This window comes from Apium graveolens, chromosome 7 (assembly GCF_009905375.1).
Source record: "Apium graveolens cultivar Ventura chromosome 7, ASM990537v1, whole genome shotgun sequence".
NCBI classification, from domain to species: domain Eukaryota; kingdom Viridiplantae; phylum Streptophyta; class Magnoliopsida; order Apiales; family Apiaceae; genus Apium; species Apium graveolens.
In genome coordinates, this window is record NC_133653.1 from 155,179,132 (window position 1) to 155,189,928 (window position 10,797).

Here is a 10,797-nt window from a genome sequence, read left to right on the forward strand (position 1 = left end):
GGCTTTGGGATAAATAGGGACATGTGGACCTTTCTCAATGCAGTCCACATATGCTTCATATTGAGATAAGAGATGCATGTGCATCTTCACCTTCCAATGGTGATAGTTGTCTTTGTCCAGAAATGGAATCTTTACTCCAACATCTTTTCTGCTCATCTTGTCAGTTGTTGTGATCTTTAAACTCTTTGTTCTTTAAGAGCTTACTCTGATACCAATTGTTATTCCCAAACAATCTAGACAAGAATTAAAGAAGGGGGGTTGAATGTAATTTTGGCTTCTTTCAGTTTTAAGAACAGTTCTTCTATAAATATATATAATTATGTTTGATTTAGCAATGGTGTGGAATAAAAGTAGTATTGAAGTCAAAGAAAAAAGTAATCAAATACAAGTATTTAAAAACTTTATGGTGGATTGATCTTTTCCACCAGAGATATATATTGATATGAGAATCTTGTGATGCAATATTTGCACACAGCTGCTTACAACTTGAACTTACAAAGAATAGGGAAATTCTTTATAGATGTAGCTTTATCTATTTCTCTGGTAATTGCTTACTAACTTGGATATTTTTCAACTTGCTACTCTTGGTTTATATATCACCAAGATGCATGATAAAAAGACAAACAAATAAGACAAAATGTCTCTAGTCTAACTTCATGCTGCTTCATTTCTCAATCCAGCATCTTTGAATATCTTCAGTTTAGCATGGAAATGTAAATGTTTCTTTGTTCTCTAAAATATGAATTAGGTTGACACCTTCCATTTGCATACAATCAACGCATGTGACTGTCAAGTCACTATCAACTGCTCTTTTGAATTTGTTCATCCGTTGAGGATCTGATTGAACATTCGTTGAGATTTCAGTTGATCATCTGTTGAAGCTTTGTGAATCATCCATTGAAACTGTTTTTTTATTGTTTACTCCATTTCATTTATGCGAGATTACAAGGCATCTAATATTTACATTTAACCAACCTATCTTGCATATCAATCTAGTAGTCAACATGACTAAAACATTCTGCAACATCTAGGTCACTAAAGTATTATTTATATGCAGGAATGTGCTACTAAACTCATTATTACATAAGCTACTCTTTCAACGGATGTTGAATTGATCATCCGTTGAAAGCTACAAAATTACTTAATTAAATCTACTAAGTGTTTTGTTCAACATATCATCAAGAGCATAACATATTTCTAACAAAAACCCTAACAATTTAAATCAGGAGAACTAGACAATAAGATTTGAGAGGAGTTTGAATTAACCTAATTAGCAAATAGATCAAATAATATGGAAAACCTAGGAATCCGAATCCGTTAATCAATCATAATTAATATCAACTCGCCCTAAAATTAATTATCTTTTCTTCACAAATAAATTTTAAATAACGAGATAAGCATATACTATGAAACTTGTTATCTAACAATAACCCATCAAAACTTCATTGAGCAAGCATAGGCTATGAAAAATAAATCCGGTAACAATAATATTTCAAAATCACTTTGTCAATTAAACAATTAAGCACCAAGAAAAATCATGAGAATCAAATGATAGGAACGAGAAGATATCAAAGAAATTAAATTAACTTCATCTTCATCCTAGGGAACAAATACAGCTACACATGATAAAAAGATGAAAAAATAAATAACTAATTGAGTGTCTTGGGTGTGTTTGGGGTGTCTTGGGATGTTGGGATGTGTACAATACAAGAGGGGAGACCCATATATAGGGAAAATATGAGGGTTTGGGTCTTGGAATACAAGTACGATTCTTAAAGTAAATCCTTCTTCTTATCCAATAAGTATTCTATATATCTTCCAATTCCATTGACTTCTAGAATAGTCCACCTCTCCTTATTTGCACCTTTTCTAACTCAAATTCTGATTTTATTTATTTTCCTACAAAATAAAATAAAACAATTTTTTTATTAATAAAATTACGAAAACAGACATAAAATAGGTATTAATAATATGCAATAATATGGATATATCAAATGCTCCCATACCTATGTTTTACTCGTCCTCGAGAACAATCAAAAAGAAAAATGCTAACTAAGAAAAATCCTATGCTCCTTTTCGTAGACGTGACGGGACATTTTAGGTTTACTAACCCGTTAAACTCATAGACGATCTCTACAAGAGGAGTGTTGTGTCCTAAGGGTTTATAGAAGATATGTCCATAAAATCTGTGAAATACTCTAGAATGTGACCAAACTCTATCAACAATAACATTTATCGATGTCAACATGAGAATTTTTAGGAAAATATATGCCTTTAAGATGCTTCTAAATATAGCCAAGATATAGGTATCAACAATCCACTTATATCGACTCTAAGCGTTTATAGAAAATCCCAAGGTGTGTCGTGAAAGTAGGTCTATAAAGAATTAATTGAGTAAGTTCATTTCCTCTTTTTAAACCAATATTGAACAGACCAAATCTCTATCAAAACAAGTATCTAGCCAAAATTTACAGTTTTTTCTTTTTTTCTAATTGACTGTGCAATGTCCATTTTATTAGGCTTTCTATGTTACCAATGTAGCGAGCTTTGGGCCAATGACTCCCAAACCAGATGGTCTTAGGGCACTAGGTTTTGAGATACCCATACAGACTTAATTACTCGAGTAACAAAGGCCACAAAACAAGACAAGTCAATTATACTTCTTGTGCCCATCATCTCAATCATCTTTTTTTATTTGTGAGGAATACTAGGTATTGAAGTAGTTTATTCAAGCACCTTTTTTCGCAAAAAATTGATTCGATATTGTTTCAACATGTGGGATCTGTCTCAGATATCGAAAACTTCCTTAAACAATCTATCCTACAAATACCTTGTGCAAATGTGCCATCTTGAAATCTTAAGCAAAAATTCGTTCGACACAAGTTTCATGAAGACAACCTTACTCAACTAAGTTCAAATCATCTCAAGGCATTCTATATATAAGTTTTTTAAGAAACTGCTAACACCAACTAGTATTAAAGTACAAGAGTGGACAGGATAACTTAGCTAAAATATCTCTGAATTTTTTGGATTTTTTCATTTTTCAAATTTTTTTGGACTTTTTTATATATAAGTACTAAACCCCTCCCCCATACCTAAATCATGCATTGTCCCCAATGATTGCAAATAAGAGAAAATGACAAAGTAAAAGGATGAGAATACCTGATAAGGGCATGACGAAGAATCATAATTACCTATAACACACACACGCACTCACTGACACACACACACATACACATAATTACTCCCCCATACCTACACTTTATTATGGGAGACACACAGAAAAACATTTGTTAACCAATACCAAAGCGTGGGAAAACTACCTTCGTAATACAATCAATACACATGTGAAACTCACCCATAAGAACAACATTATCCACTAGAGAGATAAGATCATGCATCAAAATATAACTTATATCACCATCATCCATAGACCAATTAGACGCTTATTTATATTGTTTAAGCAGATTAATGACTTGAAAATCGTGTTTATGAACTATGCTACTAGAAATAAGAATATCATGAGTTTTATTATCAACTACCAACGATCGATTAAGAGTGGAAAATGATAGAATATGATCAAGTGTGGGTGGCTCATCAACATAAGTCTTAACAACGGTCTTAGGATCAAAATCACTATCCTCAAGTTGGGTTTCATGATTAGAACAAATGGCATTCAATTCTTCTAACATCTCATCATTAGTAAAATTCTTATACAACTCATGAAATTCTCTATTACTCTCATGATCAATCGAAACATCTTCCTCAAGAAGAGACTCAATTGAATTATCCTCGAGATTCGAATAAGACACGACCTTATTTATCAAATTAACTCCTACAGGTTATTTAAAAAGCTCATTAGGTTGATTTTATACATTAAAGATTTCAGATCTATCGATGTATTTCGAAATGTGAGTTTCATCAAACCATTTCTACAGTTAATCAAAGCATTAGAGGTGGCAAGAAAAGGCCTTCCTAAAATTATGGGGATTTGATTTTTCAGATATTTGACCGGTTCGGTCTCTGGGACAACAAAATCAATGGGGAAGATAAAATCACCAATCTTAATCAACACATCTTCAACTATTCCTTTAGGAGTTTTAACCAGACGATCAGCTAATTGAAGAATGATACTAGTATTTTTAAGTTCTCCTAAACCCAAAGCTTGATAGCCATATAATGGAAGAAGATTCACACTAGCTCCTAAATCGAGTAAAGGTTTATCAATGAAGGTATTACCTATGACGCAAGAGATGGTAGGACAACCAGGATCCTTATACTTCACAGGGATTTGATTTGACAATATAGAACTAACACGAGAGGTTAGGAAATCTTTCTTAGGAACATGAGTGGTTCTTTTTTGAGTATACAAATCTTTTAGACACTTAGCATAAGAGGGAAATTGTTGAATTGCATCTAAAAGAGGAATGTTGATCTTGACTTGCTTAAATACTTCCAAAATCTTATCTAAGTGAGCAGATTGTTTGTTTGAGATAAGGCTTTGAGGAAATGGAGCTTTTGGCTTAAAGACTTTTTCACTAGACACACATAGTTTGGGTTTGAAGGTGGTTCTTTGGATGGTGATGACTCATTAGATTCAGAAGTTTAAAAATTTAGATTGGGAGGTTGTTGAAGACTAGGATTCAAGAATAGAGGATTTGGTTCATATGTTAGTTTATCTTCCTCATGATTGTTGAATTGATTGCCAGATCTTAGAGAGATGACGAAGTTCATATTTTCATGAGACTTTTGGTTTGGATGAAATTTAGGATTAATCTCGGGTTGACTAGGGAAACGATTTTTCTCTCTCTCACTGTTTGTATTTTCCAATTAACTAACTTGAACCTATATCTTAGATATGGCTTGTGTGTTTGAATTTAGCAACTGCCTATCTTAGGTCATAGCTTGCATGAAAGATTGTTGAGATTTAAGTAAAGCCTCCGTACTCTTTTTAATGAAATTCAATTTCTTATCAGATTCACTAAAACCAGGAGGATTCAAGGGGACTGAGTTAGGATAATGACCAAGATTTTGAGGTGGATATGTGTTGGGATTTTAAGTTGGGTATGGACCAGGATTGGGCTTTTGAAAGGAAGGTTGAGAATTTTGATTGAACTGATTGTATTGACCTTGGTTCCATGAGAAATTTGGGTGATTCTTCCAACCACGATTGTATGTGGGTGCATATGGATCATTCCTAACTCTAGGTTGAAACATGGCATTGACTTTTCCAATTTCAAGGCAATTGTCTATCACATGATTAGAAGAACTACAGTTTGCACAGATAGAAAATTGAGCAGACACATTATTGGTTTCTAAGGCTTCTAGACATTTAGTGAGTGTAGCTAACTTAGCTTCGGTTGTAATAGAATTACCAACTACGTGTAGGCCATTAGATCTTTCAGGTTCTGGATTAGGTTTCCTAGTTGACTCCCACAATATTATTTTTTCAGCTAACTCCTCAAAAAATTGCCAAGCATCTTCCTCACTTTTATTCATAAATTTACCTTGACACATAGACTCTAACAAAATAGTGGTTTGACTGTCTAAATCTTCATAAAGAATTTTACAAAGTCTCCATTTTTCTATACCATCTCCATTTTTCTATACTATGTTGAGGACACTTAGACAAAAGCTTTTTAAATCTATCAAAAAATTTCCAAAAAGACTCATTTCGATTTTGTTGAAATTGGTTGATATTATTCCTAAGTCTGTTTTCCTTATGGTTTGGAAAATATTTTTTTAAGAAAGATAGACACAAATCCCCCCCCCACGTGGAAATAGAATGAACGGGTAGACTATACAACCATTGTTTAGCCTCTTCTTTTAAAGCAAAGTTAATAAGTCTGAGCCTAATGGAGTCTTACTAAGTTGCTGGACTTTTTGTAAAGCACACACTTCCTCTAAATTCTTGAATGAAAGGATATGGATCCTCTCCCTCTACCCCAGCAAACCTAGGTAACATGCTAATGTTGTGATGTTTGATCTCAAAATTATCCGCGGTTACTTGAGGTAGGATCATTCATGAGGGTTCAGCGGAACGAGCAGGATAACAACGGTCTTTGAGTGAGACAGACATGACTACAGGTGGAATTTCTATATCTTCTTTTAACTCAATTTTGGTTGGTCAAGAGAAGTTATTGGGTGAAGAGAAGTCGAGTTGCCTTACTACTTTAGGAGATGAAAGGTTAGAGTGTCATATTAATATTGATGAATGGTCTCGGACCCAATTACTTTGCATATAAGAAAAGTAAACACGTAGCAGGCAAGAGCTATAAATAAACACCCGAAAAAATGGAAAATCAAAAAGAAAAAAAACTTAGATCTAGGGGTAATCCTAAAAACAAATCTCTAGACAGCTCCTAACTTTTGGACCACCAAAAAGTCTATAAATCTAGATTTATTCAAACTGATTGGCCAGGTAAACAGGGGCACTTCCTTGTAAATAAGGCGCTGAATTAGAGATCCGCTTACCTAGTCACCAATCCAAATTGGCCAGGTAAGTAATATACTTGCCTTGTCACTTCCAACTTTACTTTCTCTTTTGGGTACCGTCCCAATTGAGCTTGAAATCCTAGGGGCTAATATCTACTTAATTTTATTAAGGTAGGTGAATGCAAGATGAAAGAATTAATGATTTGTGGGCCAAGGAAAGGGTGATGAAATTCCTCACCTTATCTTGTAATGGGGTGGCGCCCTTAAGATTGATTAGATGATGCAGCACACAACAAACGAGATAATAAACACTTATGGATGCACTACACTACATGTATTATTCTAAATTGTATGTACCTCTTTCCTCCAGCAATCACCACAATTATATAAGATGGAAAGCAATAAAAACAAAAAGAAAATCTAGATGATGTGATCCTATGTGAAAGAATGAATGATGTAACGAATAGGTAATTAACAATTAACTAATAGTTTTGGATTTTTCAAATATTTATTTTTTTTGGATTTTAAATAATAAAAGTGAGAAAAAAATAGAGAGGTGATACGGAATACTGAAAAGCGCTTTCAAAAATTTCAAAAAAGACGGCTAGGCCTTCTTGCGATATTCTTGTCCAAGCTTTTCTCCATTTCACGATTCCCTAAAAAAGCAAAGAGAAAATAAATAACTAGTCCGAAGAATTAAATATCAAGGAGTAAAAATAGTCCCCAGCAGCGGCGCTAAAAGCTTGATATGTAAAATAATTGCAAGTGCACAACAGTTAATTGTAGCATATACAGGTCGATCCACAGAGACTATGAATTTTCAAAACCCTGACAATTTAAATCAGGCGAACTAAACAATAAGATTTAAGAGGAGTTTGAAATAACCTAATTATTAAATAGATCAAATAATATGGAAAACCTAAGAATCCGAATCCGTTAATCAATAATAATTAATATCAACTCGTCGTAAAATTAATTCTCTTTTCTTCATAAATAAATTTTAATTAACGAGATAAGCATATACTATGAAATTTGTTATCTAACAATAACCCATAAAAACTTCATAGAACAAACATAGGCTATGAAAAATAAATCCGGTAACAATAATATATCAAAATTACTTTGTCAATTAAATAATTAAGCACCAAGAAAAATTATGAGAATCAAATAATAGGAATAAGAAGATATCAAAGAAATTAAATTAACTTCATCTTCATCCTAGGGAACAAATTTAGCTACACATGATAAAAAGATGAACAAAACAAATAACTAATTGGGTGTCATGGGTGTGTTTGGGGTGTCTTGGGATGTTGGGATGTGTAAAATACAAGAGGGGAGACCCATATTAATAGGTAAAATATGAGGATTTGGGTCTTGGAATACAAGTAAGATTCTTAAAGTAAATCCTCCTTCTTCTCCAATAAGTATTCTATTTATCTTCCAATTTCCTTGACTTCTAGAATAGTCCACCTCTCCTTATTTGCACCTTTTCCAACTCAAATTCTGATTTTATTTATTTTCCAACAAAACAAAATAAAACAATTTATTTATTAATAAAATTATGAAAACAGACATAAAATAGGTATTAATAATATACAATAATATGGATATATCACTCCATATTGATCTTAAACACATCAATATCATTTCCATCATTAGAATCACTTCCTTGACTAAAATCATCATTAACAGCTGGTTCCTTGAATTATGTGCTACTTCATCTTCAACATCAGAGTTTAAGATTGATTCAGGAATTGAGCAGTATGTGATCCATCTGCTGCATAAACTGCCATATCATCAGGAATTAACTCAACATCTTCAAGAATAGTAGCCATATGAACTGTAGTATCAGCATTTTTGTCCATAATTTTAGTGTCAGTAGAATGTTGATGAGACTCGGGAACTGTGGCTTCATCATGAGTGGACTGTTCTACAACTTGATCGGCAATAATAGGGATTGCAATAGTGGGTGGATGAGAAATTTTAGTGGACTGCAAGAAAGTATCAGTACTTAGACCTGCCAAGAAATTATCAGCACTTAGTGCATTAGAGTTTGACTGAGGGTCTAGAGGCTGTGATTCAGAAACTATTCTTTTAGGACTCTGAGCACCTTGTGTGATTGGAAGATCGACTTCTTGAAGAGATATGACATCCAAAGGTGGTACTGAAAGAACTTCAGTTGACCTTGGAGTAGGATGTACCCTGCCTTCTGTATCCAATGCTAAGATGACTGCATTAGGAGTCAAGCTTGTGCTACCACTTTGAGATAGTTGTTTTTGTGTGGCTGAAGATGAAGGAGCTGCTAGATTACTTTGAAATCCAGGTTCTTGTGTACTCCTCTCCTCAAAATCAGAGTCTGACTCGTGTGCTTGGCCAAGATGTACACCAGCTATCTTCTTTGCAGTATGAGACTCAACAGTCTTGCAGAAACTTTAACTTTGGAGACCTTATCAGTGAGCTTGGTTGTGGATGCATCATGCCATTCTTGGATAGACTTAGTAGCTTGAGGTGCAATGTCTGCTATACTACTTTAAGGTGTAGGTTCTTGTGGGACTGGATCAGTGGTAGTAGCTGTTGTATCCCTTTAGTTGCAGGTTCTTGTGTGCTTGTTCCATGGAATTGACCTTGTTTCTGTATCCTCTTAGTTATCCTCTCAACTTTCTTATGGGTAACTTCCGTTACTCTTCTTTTTAGATTCACATGAGAATCAGTAATTATGACAGGTGCGTCAGAGTTTGCGTCATCCTTATGACTTCTTGGCTTTTGTGAGATGAATGCATCATGTTCCTCCTCAGCTATTTCTTGTTTCAGCTTTAACTTTTGTTGAGAAAGGTAAGTTTTGACCAACTTCCTTTTCCTTGGTCCAGGGCTTTGATTGTCAGCATTTACATCATTAGTGTTTGTTGTGCTTTGTACAGTTGGTAAAACAAATCGATCTTGAGTAGAATCGGTATTTAATTTTTTGAATTTGGATGATAAGGGAGCATTTTACTTATAATCTGATTATGACTCATCTATCACAAGCTTTCTCTTGAAAAAGTCTCAAGGTTGAGAAGAATGAGAAACTTGTACTGTAGATCCACCATGTACTATATCTGTTTTTATTGATGAGAGTTTTTGAGAAACTCTTAGTCATGATGCTTGAGCAACATCAGACTTTGCTAACTTCTTGCTTTTTTACCTCAGGTGTCGCCTTTTAGGAGACACTTGAGGTAGTTTGTGTTTGATGTTATGTTTGTGGTTGAGTGCTTGGGTTAATTTATAGGGGGTTCCCAATTGTTATTTCCTTTAATCGAGCACTTTGTAGATTCTGTAGACCATAAGTCTCAGACATTCTTGCAGTAAGCAAGTTCCTAGCAGCTATAGGTAACCTAAGAGCATGTAAATCATTTCTTTTTATATCCTTGTTAATGAGATCAAAAAATGATTTTTTAGTCAGTTTAAAACTGATATGATCTCACTAGCAGGAATAGAGACATTAGGAAAGCAAAAATTGAAAATAAGCTGACAAAACCTAGCATAGTATACAGTATTAGGATCAGCTTTTATTGTATCACCTATGAAACAAAAAAGGATTCTACTAAAATCATAATTCCTATAGTGAATCAGAGAATACCCAATTTCCTGAGATATCATAAGTAGGGCACCAAAATTTGTGCATTTATTGTTGAATGCCCTGGTGATAGTATCAAAGAAGAAATTCCATTATTTCCTTAGTCCAGGCCATTTGAGTTGTCCCAAATTCTTCATCTCCTAGTCATAGCCAATTTGAGTGAGAAACCTCCTCATCTCATCATCATCAGCAGAGCCATCATAGGAATTATGGGTAGAAATTTGAAGAGCACTCTTTATAGTTACAGGAGTCACAACCCTGGTTTCTCCATTGTGCTCAAAAGTGATACTTCGAGTTCCATTTAGGCCACCATCATCAAACACTCAAGTTCTCCAAAAAGTAAGAACTTGAGTTCTATAAACTACAGTGGGATTTGTAAGAGCATATCCCACTTCACTCGAAGCTAAGAAATCCTGAAAGATATGAAAGTCAGGATATACACCAGTTTGCTCAAGAAAACCAACATAATTGTTTGTCACAAATTTGGCTCCATTGTAAATGAAAGGTTTGCTTGCAACAGGTGAAGTCATTTTGATATGTATGAGAAAAAGCACAAAAACTGATTAGGATATCAGAGTTTAAACGAGAGAGAAAAAGAAGTAAAAGAGTGAAAAGAGTTTGATTAGAGATAAAGTGATAATTTAAAATTAAAAATTAATTTTGTTTAACTCTGTACTATATTACACACAAACGGTTCACATTACTGGGACACATGACTAGATGTTATTGCACAGAAAAACAATCATGGA